This window comes from Lonchura striata, chromosome 2, assembly GCF_050655825.1.
Source record: "Lonchura striata isolate lonStrDom1 chromosome 2, ASM5065582v1, whole genome shotgun sequence".
Lineage (NCBI taxonomy): Eukaryota > Metazoa > Chordata > Aves > Passeriformes > Estrildidae > Lonchura > Lonchura striata.
In genome coordinates this window covers 127580834-127598778 of record NC_140704.1, presented here as the reverse complement: position 1 = coordinate 127598778, position 17945 = coordinate 127580834, and the positions used below count along the sequence as shown (strand labels likewise).

The 17945-nt window shown below is 38.7% G+C and overlaps 1 protein-coding gene across 1 annotated transcript in view; it reads right to left on the bottom strand.

Moving 5' to 3' along the window:
- Positions 1–17667, bottom strand: part of PKIA (cAMP-dependent protein kinase inhibitor alpha) — a 43677-nt gene extending 26010 nt beyond the window's left edge. The window contains exon 1 of the mRNA XM_021550569.3: positions 17457–17667. The gene's annotated coding sequence lies outside the window, so the exon portion shown is untranslated. The remainder of the gene's footprint in view (positions 1–17456) is intronic.
- Between the last annotated feature and the right edge of the window lie 278 nt (positions 17668–17945).

Sequence of the window (17945 nt, the reverse complement as noted above, 5' to 3'; positions counted from 1 at the left end):
TAAAATCCAATGATGGTTTTGTTATAAGAAACCAAAAATTACAAATAAGAAAAAACAAAGTATAAACTATAGGAGTGCAGCATGCATAAATAAAAAAAAAACCAACCTATTGCTCTACACAAAGTGTTTTATTTCATATTATACCACTAGCAATGTTACTACCAAATACTTTTTTTTTTCCTGAGAATAGGGGAAAAAAGTATTTTCTTTATACAGAATTAATATTTCTTACTAGCTTTTCTTAACAGATCTGTGCAGAAAGAATCCAGCAGTTGAATACACTTCAGGAGAAGAAGCTACAGGGTGTCCTAGAATAATGTTGACAATATTCACAATTAAAATATCAAACCAAAAACCAAAACACCAAAAAGAACACCAAATAGTTTTGAAATTTCATGTTCTTTAATGTATTTCGGTGGTTTCTTGTGTCATTCCCTCCCAGTACAATATGAACAATATACTGTTATTAATTTAAATTAATTTACTTCCCAGGGTTCTTTTATGTTTCACAGATTGCAGCATGTGATGGAGCTTTTCTTGAATATCTTCTATGTGGGTGGATTTTATAGAAGGATAAATTTAGTTTGCAAGGCCTGTTGTCACATATCTGTGTTTTTCTGCACCAGAGTAAGGTACATTAAACAATGACAAAGTCATTAATACCTAAATATGGAATTGCTTATTTTGTTCATATGCCATTGTCTTAGTAAGAACTTCATATGGAAAACAGAAGTCATCCCTTCACAAAAAACTGTGGTCATGTCTTGCAGGTTCAGGAGAAAAGCTGCTTGTCACTACTCTCTTCTACACACAGGAGTTTGAGACCCATTTGATCTCAGCACTTGAGCATTGCCCTGCTGCATTTGGACACTCTCAGGTGTAACTGAAGCTCTGCCTCTTGCAGGAGCCTTGATCAGCTTATTCCTGTCAAATAACCACTGCATGATGGAAAAGCTTGTCTTAAGCATAACAACAAATGCTAAGAAGACTTCCGGAATGTTTCATATATTTTACCCCAGAGACCACTAAAATCAATGCACTTAATCTAAGGAGCATGATCCAGAACTGGAGGTTTCCTGGTCTTCAGCACACAAATTATAAGACTACAGAGTTAAGCAACCTCATCTGCAAAAAGGCACAGGACCTGAAGGAAAACAATTGAACTTTTAACTGATACACCAGTTTCAACATACCTTTTATACTGATGGTTCTGTCCATGGGTTCCTTGAGACTGAGGACAGTCTGCATTCCAAGTTTTCTCCTTCTATAGAATGAAGATATTATGTGGAAGATGAGCAGTGAGATTCACTTCTTCCCCACCTCCACACAGGTTTCTGAGATAAACTTGAGCCCTGAGTCAGGATTGATAGGTCTGTATGGGCACACAAAGTAAACCACCACTCTTTGTGTCACAGGAAAACCTTGGAAGGGATATCTGGAGGCCATCAAGTCCAATAACCACTTGAGGTTAGGCAGGCTAACCTCAAACTTCAGTGTGGCTGCTCAGGGACTCAGAAGAATTTCAAGTATCTCCAAGGCTGGAGGTTCCCCAGGCATTATGCCAAGCTGTACCAGTGCTAAGCCATTTTCTAGGTGAAATATTTTCAAATCTTCCATGAAGCTGGAATTTCTTATTCCAACTTGTGGCCATTGCCACTTACCCTTTTGTTGCTGAACTCCAAGAAAAGTCTGTAACATCTCTGCAGTGCCTCCTTGGGTAGTGCTGTTACATCTTGTAGTGTCCTTTTCATGTTGGCCAAACCCAACTCCCACAGCCCCTGCTCGTACGTCGTGTGCTCCAGCCTCGTGCTTTCTAAAGCCTCTACTAAACTTGAGTAGGCATGTCAATGTTGCAGCAGCTGTCCAAATGACTGTGATGGCACACTGGTGACTCTTAGCAAGTTCAAGATCAGAGAGTCCTCGTTACCAGATCTTAGGTGACACAAATACAAAGGCATGCAAATACAAAGAGTCTGACCAGCAGTTCCAGATACTGGTTTTAAGTAAAGTAGGAAAGATTAGAGTCTTGAATTCAGTTTCCTAAAGACTTTATGCAACTTCCATATATTTTCTTGGCTCACGAGTCCAGTCTCATTAAAAGCACTAGAGAAGTGACGGGTAGATTGGTTAATCCATGATTAGTGAATTAAAAAAGTTATCACCATGTCGTAGGTGAAATACAGCCCTCAGCTTAGACACACAACTGTGTCTTAGCAAGATGATTCCCTCACATTAGTACAGCCTGCTCCAGACTTGCTTGTTCCTATCATACAATAAAAGTAACTAACTATTTTCTGTTTAATCACACAACTGCATGCATTTGTAAAATCAGATTTTAGCTTTCTGCTTACTGGAGCCCAGGTTTACACTGAAGTTGATACTCGTTTGAATCCTGGTACAATGCAACACCGTAACATTACAGGCCATTAATCTACAAAGGATTAAACTACAACAATAATCCACAAAGGATGAGAGCTCTAACTCTACACAAGAAACCTGTCCTCTCAGCTTGTGGTCTCATGCAAAGACTACCTGGGTTTCTGCTTAAGGCTTGAGACTCCAGGAGGCTGCCTGCATGAACCAGGCTCTGAAAGATGCAACTGTGAGGCAAGACAGCATGCTTTAAATTACTGTCTGTGTAATTAGGCTCAGTAAAGGCCACCTTCTCATGTGGAGAAAGACCTGTTAATTACTTTGCTGCCTCTCTTCTGCTGCCATTTCTTGTCCTGAAGGACCAGCTGCCCTTTTCGTCTTTCTCTGCCTTCTGCTCAGAATCTATTTCCCCTTTAGAAAAGAGAACCAATATCTACCTATCCCTCCCCTCCCACATAACAGTATTCAATTAGGAACATATCCCTTGATATTTTTAAGCCCCAAACTGTGCCATAGATTGAGTAACCATTAAAATTTATTAATTAAGGTTGCAAAAAGTAGAAGTATAATCTGATACAAAATTAATGCAAAGCGTTCTCAGGATACCACCCTTAATTAACTTTGCTGAAGAATTTTCACTGGCTGAATTCTCATCAGATTCTACCAATACAGTCAAAAATATATAATTTCTCAAGAGAAGATGAGTTTTTGCATACTTAACTCCTCAACTTGCAAGAATACAAATTCTCTGACCTTCAGCTTGATGATAGCTTCAAGGCTGTTGTGCATTTTTCTTTTAATACATATACTATTCTATCTATTAAAGTCTTACATATATACTATACCTACAAGCTCAGTAGCATAGTACAAGAGGCAGAACAATGATCTCCTTTATCAACTGGCCCACAAGCAAGCCTTTGGAACATACTGGGCAAGCAGGCACTGAAATAAGGTTGTCTTTTTAAAATAATTTTTGAAGTAGTAAAATTTAAAAAAAGTAGTAAGAAATTGTATCTGTTAACAGCTGGAAAAAAAATGACTTAATTATGCAGTTTTGTAGAGAGGCTTCCTCATTAGGATATTGCAATTATGAACTTTCAAAGCCTTTTTTTTAAAACTAGGAATTTGTGAAAGAAGCTCAGAAAAAAAGCAGTAGCTATATAGTATGAAACAATCACTCAGAGATACGGATTGAGCTGAGATGACCTTCATATTTGCTCTTCGAGAGAAAACAAGAAGAAAGGGGAGGAATACAAACACAGTGTGATCTGGAACTGCTAGAGGCTGAAAACAAAGGATTCTACAAAAGCAACTCTCATATGGTGTTCTGGACACAGCACTGCAAAATACGTATTTTCTAAATTGAGAGGGCTTGGGGACTTTTTCTTTGGTGTTTGGATATTTTTTAGTGTTTTGTTGGGTTTTTTTTTAAGATGCTTATCAGACATCTTGAAAGATCTTGTTCATTGTAATTGGTGAGCTTTTTCTTTGTATTTCTTCATCTTGTGTTTCATATGCCAATTTCAATAACTGATTTGAAAGACCCTGTCAACATGCTCTGACTGCAGCAGACACAAGAGGTTCTCTTCATGCTACTACATAACATGCATAAGACACAGCTGGCAGTCTTCCTGTTTTCACAGCAGTCAAGATTTCATTGTATCTCCTATAAGAGGAGTAGCAAAGATAATGGGACATTAAAATCACTCCCTTGATTTTTAGACAACATGCTGATGTCTGGAAGAATCTTTCCCTGTTGTAGATGGAAAAAGGAGCTGTAATGGAGAACAGCCTGTACCAAAGTTTAAAATGTAAAAAGACAAATAAAGTTCTTATTGTCCAGTACAAACCAAGTAGAAAGAACCAAGACACACAAAATAATGACAACAAACTAATGAGGTGCAAAACATTTAAATGAGGCAAACAAAGTGATGAGCCATATGGAAAGAAACAGAGATGTCCAGTTTCAGTGTTTCAATAGTTTGTCAGTTTTACAGCAAGAAAGGGACCATTTTAGTGGATTTAATATGTAAGTTTGCAATGAACAGATCACAGATGCATTACATGTAAACAGACAAAATTGCACTAGTCATGCAGGTTTTTTAGATGGTCTGGGAGATCTCTTAATCTACTTTGTAATGCCTTTGAATTAATCTAACAAACATACTCAGTGAGTCTTAGGGAGAGATATTTTTTAGATACTGTTGAGAAATTTGCTATACTTACATATTCTGAGTACTGACACTTTTAAACAAGTAAACTTAGTATGCATTTCTTTGGTTTCAGAGTTTTACTTCAAAAGAAAGATTTGTGTCAAGGTAAGTTACCAGTAGGAAAACAATTCTTTCTAACTGGTACAAAACAGAAGCTATATGAACATCATGCATCTCTCCAGACATTCACAGCTCTGAATTCTGTTTCTACTCTCTGCTGTACGAAAAACTTCCCTCTTGCTTTTGTTTCTTGGTGGGCCAGGTGAGGGAGGGGGTAGTAGTCAGGGAAGAGACAGAAAGGTTAAAGAATACTCACAAATACTGCAAACCATTGCAGAGACAGAGCAAAAAAGGGAAAACCAGGCATCTGCCTTCAAATAGATAGTCACAGGTATTTTCTGAGTAGGCAAGACTCTTCACTCCATCTCTTAAGAATGTTTACACAGTGGACACAGAAGGAGCTGCTTACACCTCTGGGCCAGTACCAATCTAAACAGCGCTGCGAAGTACTTTTTGGGAAATTATCACACATATAGGATATAGGACAGGTCCAAAAAAAGCTGCAGTGGGTAATTCATAGGTATGAACTGAACATATCTGAATGCTGAACAGTGCTGAAACTAGCACTGTATTTGCCTGGCATAGGGGAAATAACATCAACTACCATTTTCATTAAGTAACATAGGTTTAATAGTGTATTTCTTGTAACCTCCAAAATACACAAAGCCAGCATGTCAGGGTCTCTTTGACAGAATCTTTTTTCATTAACCATAAGTTATTTGTATTAATGATAATCCTGTCTTTCAATATACTTTACACTTACAGCTTTGCTTTTCCTACTGTTTTGCCTGGGATTTATTAGGTCAACAGACCGTGGTAACTAAGTCATTATATTCACCTTTTTTTTTTTGTCAAAGATCTTAGATTAGCTTTCTTTTGACTTCTGTAATTTCCCTACTATTCAAAAAAAAAAAAAATAAGTGAAGAGTACATAAGCATGGAAGAAGGAATGGTGAACAGTTTAATTTAAATTTGAGTGACACTGTTGGGTTTTTTAAAGCAAGTTTATCTAACAATGTGGGACAAATAAATTCCACTCTTTTTGGTAGCTTATATACACACAGTAAGAGAAAAAGGCTATAAAATTGGTCACAGATGCCATCTGAAGATGAGAAGAATACCATAAAAGTTCCATAGAAATAAGTGGGTGTCATAAAAGGCTTGTAGAAAAATCTCCCTTGAATACAAAAACTCTCTTGCCTATGTTTTCTCACAAGAAGCATGAGGAAGGAGTCAAAATTATTTCAGTTATTAGCTGAAGTATCTTTGAAAAAAGACCCTTTGAGTAGTGAAAACTACAAATAATAATTTGGTTAACTACTTTCTTTTTAAAATGGGTTACTTGAAGGAACACAATTTTACCTCCCTCAAAGCACCTGGCAGAAAGTTTGCATGTTGAGGTAAGTCTTGTAACTGTAAATATGTACTTTTTATTCAGCTTCAGATAGATGGGAAAGCATCAAGTACATCCTTTTCCAAGGAATTGTGGAAATAGAAAATACTTGCCAAAGCAGGTATTTTCAGCAGAAAACCAGGGCTAAACCACACTTTCTGATATATCCTTCTAGATCTGCTCCAGCAAATGAAAGGTTTGAAGTATTACACAGTGCAAATAGCAGACTGGCTCCTGTAATTTTAAAAAGTATAAGAAATTGCAAAGAAAAAAAGTCTGCCTGTAGATAAAGCAGCAAAATGTGACAGTCAGTAAGACCAAACAATAAAGTTGCATGTTTCACAATTACTTTGCAGATTTGTCATGATTAAATGCCAGGATGAGACCTAAGCATTCCAATTCTCTGCACCCTCATTCCAGTTTCCATGGAAAGGACATGCAAGTGTGCACAGTCCAAGTAAGTATGCTGTGGATTACCCAGCTGCACATGGTGAGGCACTCAGTTGGCACTTTTAGAGCTTATTCCAGTCTTTATTTATTCCTCTGGTTTTCAGAGACAAAAGAATTTTCAGAGGACCATAAAGGATCCTTCAGGAGTAACTCGTCATTGTCAGAGTTGTGTGCAGATTTCCCAAGTGTCATCAAGCAAATAACTACAAAAGGAAGAATTATGTTTTCATCAAGTTTGACACGAAGCTCTGTAAGCAATCAGTAAATACAGAAGAAGAAACACAAAAAGAAAGTAGCAGGTGTTCTGCTTTGGCTAGGTTTTGAACAATCCAAGCACTTGAAGGAATAAAACTTGAATTAAACCAGGGAGAGTTAGCCCTTTCAGTTAACAGACATGCCAGTATTCAGCAAGGCCTTGCATACAACCTTCTTTATTTATAGAACCACATGGATACTGACTTCAACACTGGCTCACTCTCATATGTCGTTCATGCCACCTTAAATAACCAATAATTCTGATCAAATGTGTCTAAAACCAAGCTCAAGGGTTAGAGAGAAGAGACTCTTTTTTACACTCAGCCGATTGCGAGCAGGTATGTAACAGCCACTTGAACAATTTTACTTTATCCCCAATAGCCTTCTTTATACTTGATCAGTTGTAAACTTAAGACCCTGATTCAATGCTTTCAGTAGCTGAAAGGATATGAAAAATCATCTTTTCTGATTCCCATTTTACATTAACTTCCCACAATTAATGCCCCTTTCTTTATCTTGCTTTTCATTTTCAAAGGCTGCTCGTGCATGGAATAAATCCTTATGCTTTGCTATTTAATCCTACTGAATCTTTTCATGCTTCTTTGAATACTTTTTCCTTTAGTGATATATCAGCTGGGTTAGATATAAACAGCCTCCAAGCCAAATAAAAGATTTTGACTTTCAGTGAGCTGGCTAGTTGGAAAGAATAGTAGAAACCTGTAAGAAAACCCAACACAAACCTTTGTTCCTCAGCTTGTAAGAGGACTTTATGCCCAAACTGTAAGATAGAAGTACCTAATACCCAAATACATATATATATACAGAAAAGAAAAACAGGAGAGGAAAAGTTCAGAGTGGAGATCATGGCTACCTTTACTTCAGGTTATTCAAATTTTGCTATTAATAATCTTTGTGAAAGGAACTACTCCTTTTTCACTCATACTGGGCTCACAGCTCACAGTTCCACAGAGATGGGACTTCATATGGAAGAAGAGAGAAAAAGTCAGCCACTGAACAAACAACTGACATGTCAACATTACTATGTGTATACAATTAAGTTTTTAGCTCTTATGCTTTTGACTTATCCGGAAGGACATGCGCTAGATCCACCCTCCCAGTCTTCTGGTGACATTTAGGAATTTTCCAACATTTCCACATCTTGTTCTTACTTAGAAAAGTATTTTTTACAACAATGGAGTCTTGTGACAAAACAAAAGTCTAGTATTTTGGCCATGGTTATCAGAATGGTAATTACACTATAAATTACCACTAGATAGGGACAATCCAGAAACTTGTGCTAAATTATGACTTATCTTGGATTTTCACATCACTTACAAAAAAACCCACATGTAGAAAGTAAAACTACTGAAAGTATCTACTGTTACTGTTACTATGAAAACTATGATACTGCAAACTATCTTTTCTGAACAATTCTTTCAAATATGCTCAAAAATAGAGACAAGGTAGAAATTTTACTGAAATTACTACTCCATGAGCAGAGGAGGAATACTTCAGAAAGGGGGATGGGAAGGTGAAATTTCTTCAACAGAACAAGCAGCAGATACGATTACGTGTTCAAGAATAATGTCACAGAAACAACATTAGCCAAAAGACAGTTATCACAGGATGCATAGAAAGCTTCTACCATTTTCAGCAATTTGAAGAGAGAAAAGCCAGACAAATTAGCTAAAAATCTGGCCTGCTTCAACAGCAGCCACATCAAAGGAGAGACAGGTAAATTAAGAGGCTTCTAAAAGGAGAATTTATTTTCTAAACAACATTCAAATCACCTACTGGGAAATGGCATCTAACCCACAACAACTCCAAGAACAAGTTTTGCCTTGTTCAGAAGAACAAGTTGACATAAGTCAAAAATGCACAAAAAGCCTTGACAACAGTTTAACCGTCACAAAACTGTCCTAGTCCTCAGCAGAATTCAGAGACATTGTTTATCTTAGAACAAAGAGTGCCACTCTGATCTTGCTGATAGCCATGCAATACAAAAAAACCTCAAAAAAACAACCAAACTCAGAAACTCCATACTTGCCACCAAAATTCATACAAGAATAGAATTATGAAATATGACACTGAAGAGCAGTCCTGAGAGTGTAATGAATCACTATCCAGCACAGACACAGGCAACTGCTTCTCTCAAGAGAAGCTGCATAAAAGAGCTCACTTGCCAGAACTATGCTTGGACACCAAAATGAAGTGCTCAGGTGCTGCCTTAGGCTCAAAAAAATACACAACGTTCAGATTACACAATCTGGAAAGCAGAAGAAATTTAGGATGTTTCTGGCACTTCTTTTTCTCCCATTGCAGTAGAAAATTAAAGCAACAAACCACCACAGGAAGATAGGCATTTGTTTGGACACTGACCTCAGAAGTTAAAGTTTTCTTTCTATTTTGCCTTGTAGTTGTCTTAAGAAATCATATACAATTATTTAAGGCATGCAAACTGTTAGTCTCCAAATAAATGTTCAAGACAGTAGTTAAGAAATATGGTGCTACCAAGAGGGACAGAACTTTAAACTCAAAAATTTTACATTAATAATTCAGTAGAAAAATATACTTGCAAAATGAGTACCTGTTCCTGCCTTAGGCAATCTAAGAATACTAGAAGGTGATGGAGAAACAGAAATGCAAATTAAGAGTGGACTTGGAAGACCTAGAAAACTTACACAAAATATATTTGCATGGTGTGTTATCCCACTAGAAACACCACTTAACAAGCAGAGCAGCAGTCTGTAATGGATGAATGGTCTTTGAAAATTGCTTCTATGAGGCACAAAAGTGAAAGGGAAGATAATTTTCTGCCTGGAAGGAAACAGCACAGGTCAGCGTGCTGCAGCAGTCACCAGAAATCAGTACCTTTTTCTGGAGACTTGTATAAGCAACTCCTTGATCTGCAGCCTTATTGGCTATACAACTGTGAGAAAACAGCATTTAAATAACAGCAGTAACAGCTTTCATCCCTTATTTCCAAATATTGTCAATGAAAATGGAAGTGCTGAAAAGCATTTTGAGATCGTTCATGATGAAAAGGGTCACATAAATAATACATTTCTCCAGTATCTGAGAAAAAGAGGATAACAAAAATATGTTTCTCCTTGCTATTTGGTCTGTACAGCAATTCCCTAAGTATGCAGAGTGTACAGCTGAAAAGTATCTTCTAGAGTGACAATTAGCTAATGAATTATACCATTCAAAGCACTTTAAATTCCATCCTTAAATGCTAATGAAGTCATTCCCCATTATTAGCTAATATGAAAATCCTACTGTTACATGAACATGTAACAAATCCTAAAGTATCAGTGAGGAAGTGATATTACATGCTTAAATTTCTTATACAGTATCCGTGTTCCTCTGGCTATCATATTCAGGCTATCATATTCATCTTCTATAAATATCCATTCAAACATTATCTGTTGTGAGGATGCTTTGTGCACAAGTTGGGGATGACTGAAGGCTTTGCACCTGTTTTTCACCATGCAGCAGGGTTTTTTGCTTTTGTAAAACTGAAGAGAATATTGCCATTTCCCCAGTCAGGCCCAGTCAAGTAGTACCACATTAGGTATAGACAGAAAAATTAGACTTTAAAAGGACACGTAGCAGTGGTGGCATTATTTTTGCATATTGTCACTTAGAGTGAATGACACTAGCATCAATAAAATGCTTACTATCATATAATATTATAGCTGCCACTTAATAAATCAGCACCTGTACTCCCTGAGGCAAATAAACACATAGGAAAAGGTGAGAAAAAAAAAAAAAAAAAAAAAAGGTGTTCCATAAAGCCTAAAGCTATTCAGAATAATTTAAGAGAACTCCCTATTCATGCAAAATACTTTGCTTGGAAAAGGTTTTGGTGATTGTAAACATTATTAGCTTGTATATAAACAAGTATATGATAAAATAGGCTTATTTGACTGACAAAAAGCTGTACTTCCCTTAGGCTTTAAAGGCTTACTGTAATCATTTTGATAAGTTATGCCTCTTTCTCAAGTCATACAGCTTCTATATTTATGCAGACTCCATTCACATCTCTTATCACGCTTTGACTCCACGAGACCTTACAAATAACAGTTACTTAAAATGCAGCAGTCTATTTTTGGTTTTGTGTGGTTTGTTTTTGGAGTTTTTTTATATAAAGTGTTTCACATTATGCCTGCCTTTTAGAGTCTGAATTATTTTCACATGCTCCAATTCTTATATGCATTAACAAATCCTATTCACTTTTCTGTTTCCCATGCCTGAACTCAAGAACATTAGCCCAATCCAGTAAAGCTGCCATCATCCAACTATTTTAAAACAGGAGTAACACAAAAAAAAAGGAAGGGTTTATGACTGAGTTTCTCTGTAACACTACACACTACAGTTTGTTCTTTCCTACATTTAAAATGCATTTTTGATATCCAGCTATCAAGTTTTATGTCTCCTGCTAATGGCACCAGCACCTTATGTCATGCAAACATATTGTTGTATTGATCCTTCAATAAAAAGGAACCTCACAGGGACACAAGAGATCAGCCCAACTGAAGCACAATGAGTAACTGGAAAAAATATGCAGAGTGAAAAAAATGGGAAAGAAAAGGGACATAAATATGAAATTATTTCACTATTAAATAGAATTTCTAAATCCTGCACGTTCGAAATAAATTTTCAGGAAGTATAAAAGCAGTGTCAAAGAATAAATCAAATATGAAATAGAGTCCATGTGTACAGACAGAGTGCATACAGGAAGACAACTCTGTTTTTGAGGAAAAAGAATGTGACAGAAAATCTTGACTTGTGAGAAACTGAAAAGGAAGCAATTGTTTAACATTACGCACATCACGTCAATTAAAAAGGTGCCCAATTAAACCACTAGGCAACAAATTCTGAGGGAAAACAAAGACACTTTCTTCCTTACACTCCACATGCTCTGAATCATGCCAAAGGACACTGTGGAGCCTGTGAACCAACCAAACATATGCAGCAAGGACATGATGTCTCCTGCAATTAAACATAATAGTGCAAACATTGCTTTGTGCCCAGAGAACTCCTAATCAATGCAGAGCACCAAACACGGGGAGCCTGTATCAAAAGATGATTACTCCACCTAATTTAGTCATTACTTCCCTAAGCATAAGAGACTTATATTCTTAAAAGCTACATTGTAATATGCCATAGAGTTTTATTTTTTTTTATTGAAAAAAGAAGAGCTTTTTGCCCATCCTATACAAATGGAACTGGCATCTGACAGTCACCGTTTTAGTGTAAGCAATTATTTCTTTAATTTATTAGCAACACTAAACTAAAACAATCAATGCAATCTGTCATGTACCACAGGAAAGAAGTATTCACATTTCATGAAAAAAAACCACAAAAAAAACCTAGTTATGATGAGTTCTCATTAAACTTGATTGAAATATCTTTTGTTTCTCTTTTTTGTTATATATTTTTTTCAGTGTATAATGGTGTTGTCATGGAATTCACTAGCATCATACAGATATCACGAACTTTCTGTGCCTCAAGTGGGCACCTTGGGAAGCTTGAAAGAAGCTGAGTCTGTTCAGCCTGACTGCTCTTTCACATTTACACCTCAGCAAACTGACTCTTAACATCAAGAATTTTTCTTGGTCTACCTGAAGATAGATGATTTCAAAGAAGAAATAAATTTTTAACTCCCACTTTAATGGTGTTAGACAAAACAAAACAAAACAAACAAACAAAAAAAAAAATCCAAGAATCCAACACAAACGTAGAAACGTAGAGAGCTGCAGATGAGATTAGGCAGAACTCTATAAATTCTTTGAAATTCAAACTGAGAATCCAAATGACTCATGAGATTGAACAAAGAAAACAGGAATTGATGAAACATTTATGTACCTAAACTTAATTTACTGAGTTAGAGATTACTTTCCGATGGCAAAAGTCTTGGTCAAGGTCAAAGTTCTTCTTATTTATTTTTCCTTGCCTTGAAGGGTGAAAGTGCTGTTGAGCTTGGTCTCAAGGAATTCACTTCAGCTGAGTGCAAGACTTACAGGTGTATATATAATCTGCGTGCTCACGATTCTTGCAGCTCTTGGGGTTGACTAGTTATCCAAAAGGCAGCAGGCATTTCCTCAGAACACCTTGTGAAGGATTCAGTGACAGCTCACTTGATGAGCATCACAATTTTGACTCTTCTGTGGAGTTTACCTCTCTCCTACCTACTAATGACTGACAAGTTAAATCAAGATGCTGAACAGGAATCAATTTAAGGCTGCTGCTGAAGTAATAATATCCTTTACCAATATGATCCACAGTATTTTAAGTGAGGTTCCACATGTACTATAAACAGCATCATGGAAGGACCATTAATAAGCATCTGTGCTATTTTAAAACAACAGGTGGTGAGATCGTTTCACCAAAGTTATGTGCTTACCATATGTGTAAATGGAAATACTGTAGGAGGTAGAAGGCAAATGAGTGAATAGTTAGCAAATATATATATATTATATAATATATATAATTATATGGATATATTAAGATCTATATGATCTCATTAAAGCTGCAGCACATTTCATGGGCTAGCTAACAGCTGCCAAAATAACTTCGATATACCTTTGAACCTTTTGAAATAGTCACTAGAACAAAAATGTGACAAAAAGAAGCAGTCAGAGTACGAGAAACCAAGACTTTCTGTTGGCATAGACCTAGTTGCCTCTAACATCTGATGAACCATTGGGACATGAGTGCAGAAAGGGATACAGAACTGTGCAGAGACCAGACAGTTGCCATAAAGGCAGGTTAAATTCCTCATGAGTCCTGTAAAGCCAAGGAACAGCAATGTAGCCAATTTCAAATTTCATTTTAATATAGGTTAGAAAACAAACCAAATTCTGCTAGAGAGAACTACGCCCCAGCTGACATGGAAATTCTTCTATTGTAGCTCCTCATAGTTCATGTTTTATACTTAGTTCAACCAGGAAAGAAGAGTAGAGATACCCTGGAATCACTTTACAGTCACAAAAATGTGACCAGCTCAGAAATGCAGTGTGCCTTCAGTATTTTAGGGAAAACAAAACCCACTATCAGATCTTATTGGATCTACCATAAGAATTAAAGGAAAGATAAAATAAATTTTTTGATCTGGCATTTGGCTGGGACATTTGTACCAACTGTCCTATAAGAGTCCATTTTGTGTTACTCTCCTTTGCTATGATTCTATTTCGAGACTGGGATAAATCCTAGAAACATACAGTTCTTGTACAATCAGATCCTTTCTTTTATAATGTTGTCTCAATAAAGTAATTTTCTAAGAGTAGACAATATAGGTTCTCCCACAGATAGTCTCTCGACGCATCATGAAAGCAACACATATAAATAGATCCATGCTTCTGCTGCTGTTTACATGCAGTCCCCTTCAAGGGAGAGGCTTCAACCAGCTTTCTTTTCCAAGAAGCATACATGAACTCTGCATTTCTATCTCCATTTAATATTAAACTCAGGGGCTCATTATCCAGGTTGTGAAGCACACTTGACTGTAAAACTCAAAATAAGATTATCAATGCCTGTCTTGTTGCCACCACAAATAAACTATAAATGGATAAAACTCTTAGTTCTCTTTAATGATTGCTGCCTTTGCAGTTTACTGGGCACTCACATAAAGATCCTCTATTGGCAGTTAGTCCAACATGGAATCTATTTGCATAGTAGGAGAAAGTTTCAGTTTTTGCCTGGCATTTATTTTCAGAGATCACTGTTTTTCTCTCCCAGAAACACAAACTCTTGCACATGAAGGACATGTATTTGGAAAGTGTGAATATATTTCTTCTTCAAATTAAAAATGGTATCACTACTGTTGAAATACTCTTGTTTACACATGCTAAAGTTTTAAATTCATTGTGTAATACCTGTCCCCTTTTACCCTACTCAAATCTTTTAAAATTGAATTCTTAAATTGGAAAAAATAATCCAACTGAAAGCCTAGTAACAACATAAAATATTATTATTTCATAATAATAGAAAAAATATTGAACTGAAGTGTTTCATCTCAGCCCTTGGAAAGGACCAGAAGTAAAATCAAACCTCTGTAAGTTCAAGTGCATTCAAGGTCACTGGGTTTTCCAGTTTGTTCTACTAAGGAAGCAAGCCTTTTGCAAACATACCCCATCTGGTCCCCACTAATAAAACTGGGTAAATGAACCTGCCGGTTCAAAGGCTGACGGCAGCCTAGAAACCTCAAAGATAATTAAGCTCTTACATATCTGCAGAACAAACCCAGATGAAGTATTCCAAAATAGCAGAACCTCCAAGGAAAAGACAACTAAATCTCAGCTGCTACCCAGTCTGTCTGGCACCAACCAGCTGGCCAACTAGGCTGTTCTTCCAGTCAGCAGTGCTGTTGCCCCAGATCAACCACAATAAAGATGCTTTCCTTTGGCTGGCAGAAGTATGGAAGTTACAGTAACAGAAGGAGCAAGAAGAGTTCTGGGAAAGAAATCCGTAGGAAGTGGATTTACACCAGTTATACCATTGAACTAAACTCACATTGATAATTAGATATACTTTTTCTTCTATGGACACGTGCACATTGCACCACTTGCCTTTAGAGTACACAAGATAAAAACAAAAGCAATTCAAGCTTGAAGTGGGGTTCTTGGTCAACCACTGTTTCATCTCTGCTACAATAGTGTTTTAAAAAATATTAATTAAGAGTCTTGAAAAATTAAGTTTGCCAGGAAGCATGATGAGCTAAATATGCTGTGATAACATTGTGTCAACATTAGTGAGTAGCCATGCTACCCAGTGTTTGCAGCAACTGACTGGGGACCATCACTTGATTTCTTCACTCCAGTGAAGAAATTGTCTTTATGTAGGATGGATGGGCTAATATGTGAAGTATCTGAACTCACCTACGTGATTTCTTTTTCCAACCAAATGCAACTAGAGAAGCAATGAGCCACACATTGCAACTCTGAAACAGTCAGCCATGCTTAATTCTAGAAAGGAAAAACCTATAGAAATGCCCTAACCAATGCTTCAAAGTTTACACGAATAAAACAAATGTATGGTAGATAAAAGACACAGGTTTGACAAAACTTTTTTTTTCCCCTAGTTTGAAATACATACATTGCATGTGCCATGACATACTTAAAGCAAAAAGCCTGTACAGGATCACAGGTAATGACTGCACTTTGGAGAAAAGATTTGTCTCTTGGACTGATTTCTGACTCTGCAGTTCATCACTCGCTCTTTGTTTCGCCTTGTGAAGCCTCAATTGCTTTTTTATACACATTTTCTCTCTCTGTAGCTGTCATTTGCCTTCTGCGTACCCAGCAACAGTTCTGACTGCATTTAAATATCTGCCCAGAAATAATGACAACAAATAAAGCAACTCCTCCCTGTTACCTCCCTAAGGATTACTTGTGTCACTCTAGCACCATGACGAGAGGTTTCAACCACAACTGTGTGAGCCCCTGTGAACCCTTGGGTAACAGCATTCTTGAATATGAACATATAGGTAAATAGACATTTAATAAAATAACCAGCTTCCAGTATCCTGCTTTCTTTTTCATTAAGAACAGATTAATTTCCAATTCTTTACTTCCCAGACATAGTAATTTCTTCCATTTCCAAACCACACAGAGCCATTAACTGTTACGTATGCAGATAACATCTATTCTAATGAGCTGCCTCTCCATGCCAACCTCCTGTATTGGTATACCTGCTTTAAGGCAAGTTTTCTTTTTTAAAGCAATACAAAGTAAAAAAAATAAAATCAAACCAATCAACAAAAAACAAAACAAAAATAAAAAACAACCCAAAACAAAAACAAAGCAACCCAACAAAAACCACCAGTGTATCAGGCACAGAAATAGGTCAGACAAATTTCTTTCCCTTCTCAATTCCAAAACATCATTCGTTTGATGTTAAGACCTATATACGTACCATAATGTGCAGTGTTATCAGCTAAGCTACAACATACATACATTCCTGTTTTTTCCGCTTCTACAGGTGATATGATAAAACAGCAACTCACTAATTCTTCCATTAACAAACAAATGCATTTGAATTTTGCTGCTATTTTGGTTGTTGCGAACTAGGCTAGATTATAAAAATTAATAAAGAGAAAAAAAATCACACAAGTCTTGGAAGAAGACGACAGAATCCATTTTGGTGTAAGGGCCGGTTCCCCAACTTCTACACTATTTGGTTTCCTGCAAAGCGACTTCCAAATCCAGGAATGTGTATGAGATAACATCTTTTTTTGCTTCTGTTGCCCTGAAGCCCTTCTGCCCTAAGATGTCTTCCCCGTCACTTGAGGAACGCGCATCGGACTGGGGAGAGCGCGGGCAGCGTGGGCGCAGTCCCGCACCTGTCGCAGCCCTCCCGCTCTCGCCCCCGTCCTGTGCTACGCCACTGACAGGGTGCCGCGACACGGGCACGCAGAGCAGCCCGAGCGGGAGCTGGCACCGAGCCACCGCACATCCTGGCCATGCAAGATAAAACGCAACACTGTGGCGCTTCAGAGAGCGCAGCCTCGCCGCTTTTGGAGGGAACCGCGGCAGAAGGGAGGAGAGGGAAGCAGAAGGGAGCTGGGAGCCCCAGCACGGGTGCAGACGCTGCCCGGGCCGGGCAGCCGGCAGAGCCGGAGCGAGGGGCTCGCAGCGGCAGCGCCGCGCTCCTCCGGCCGGGCAGCGCCGCAGCGCTCGCCGCCCCCGCGCCCGGCAGCTCCCGCTCACCTTTCAGCGACCGGCTCAGCGCATCTTCTTCCCTCCCTCCTTCCTTCTCTCCCGCAGCGGCTGCTGGTGGCGGCCCGGAGCCCGCGGGCGCGGCGGGTGCCCGGCGCTGTTCCTCCCTCAGCCGGCGGCAGCTCCCGCTGTCACTTCACCCCCACATCCCGCCGCCGGCGGCGGCAGCTGCTGCTCCTAAATTCACGGCGCTCCGGCGGCATGAAGTCATCCTCCCCGCCCCCTCCGCGGGCCGCCGCACTCCGCTCCCGCCGCGGAGGGGGAGACGGCCCCGCCGCCCGGCGGCCCGAGCCCCGCGGGGCCCCGGCGCTCCGCCCGCCCCGGGGGAGCCGCCGCTCCCGCAAGAACGCCCGTGCCCGATCGCCCGGGAGCCTGCGAGGGGCGGCACCGCCTCCCGGGTGCGGTGGCGGTCCGGGGGACCCTCCCCAGGCACGGCGGCGGGATGGGCCGCTCCGCCCCGCGCCGGCCGTGCCCTCCCGG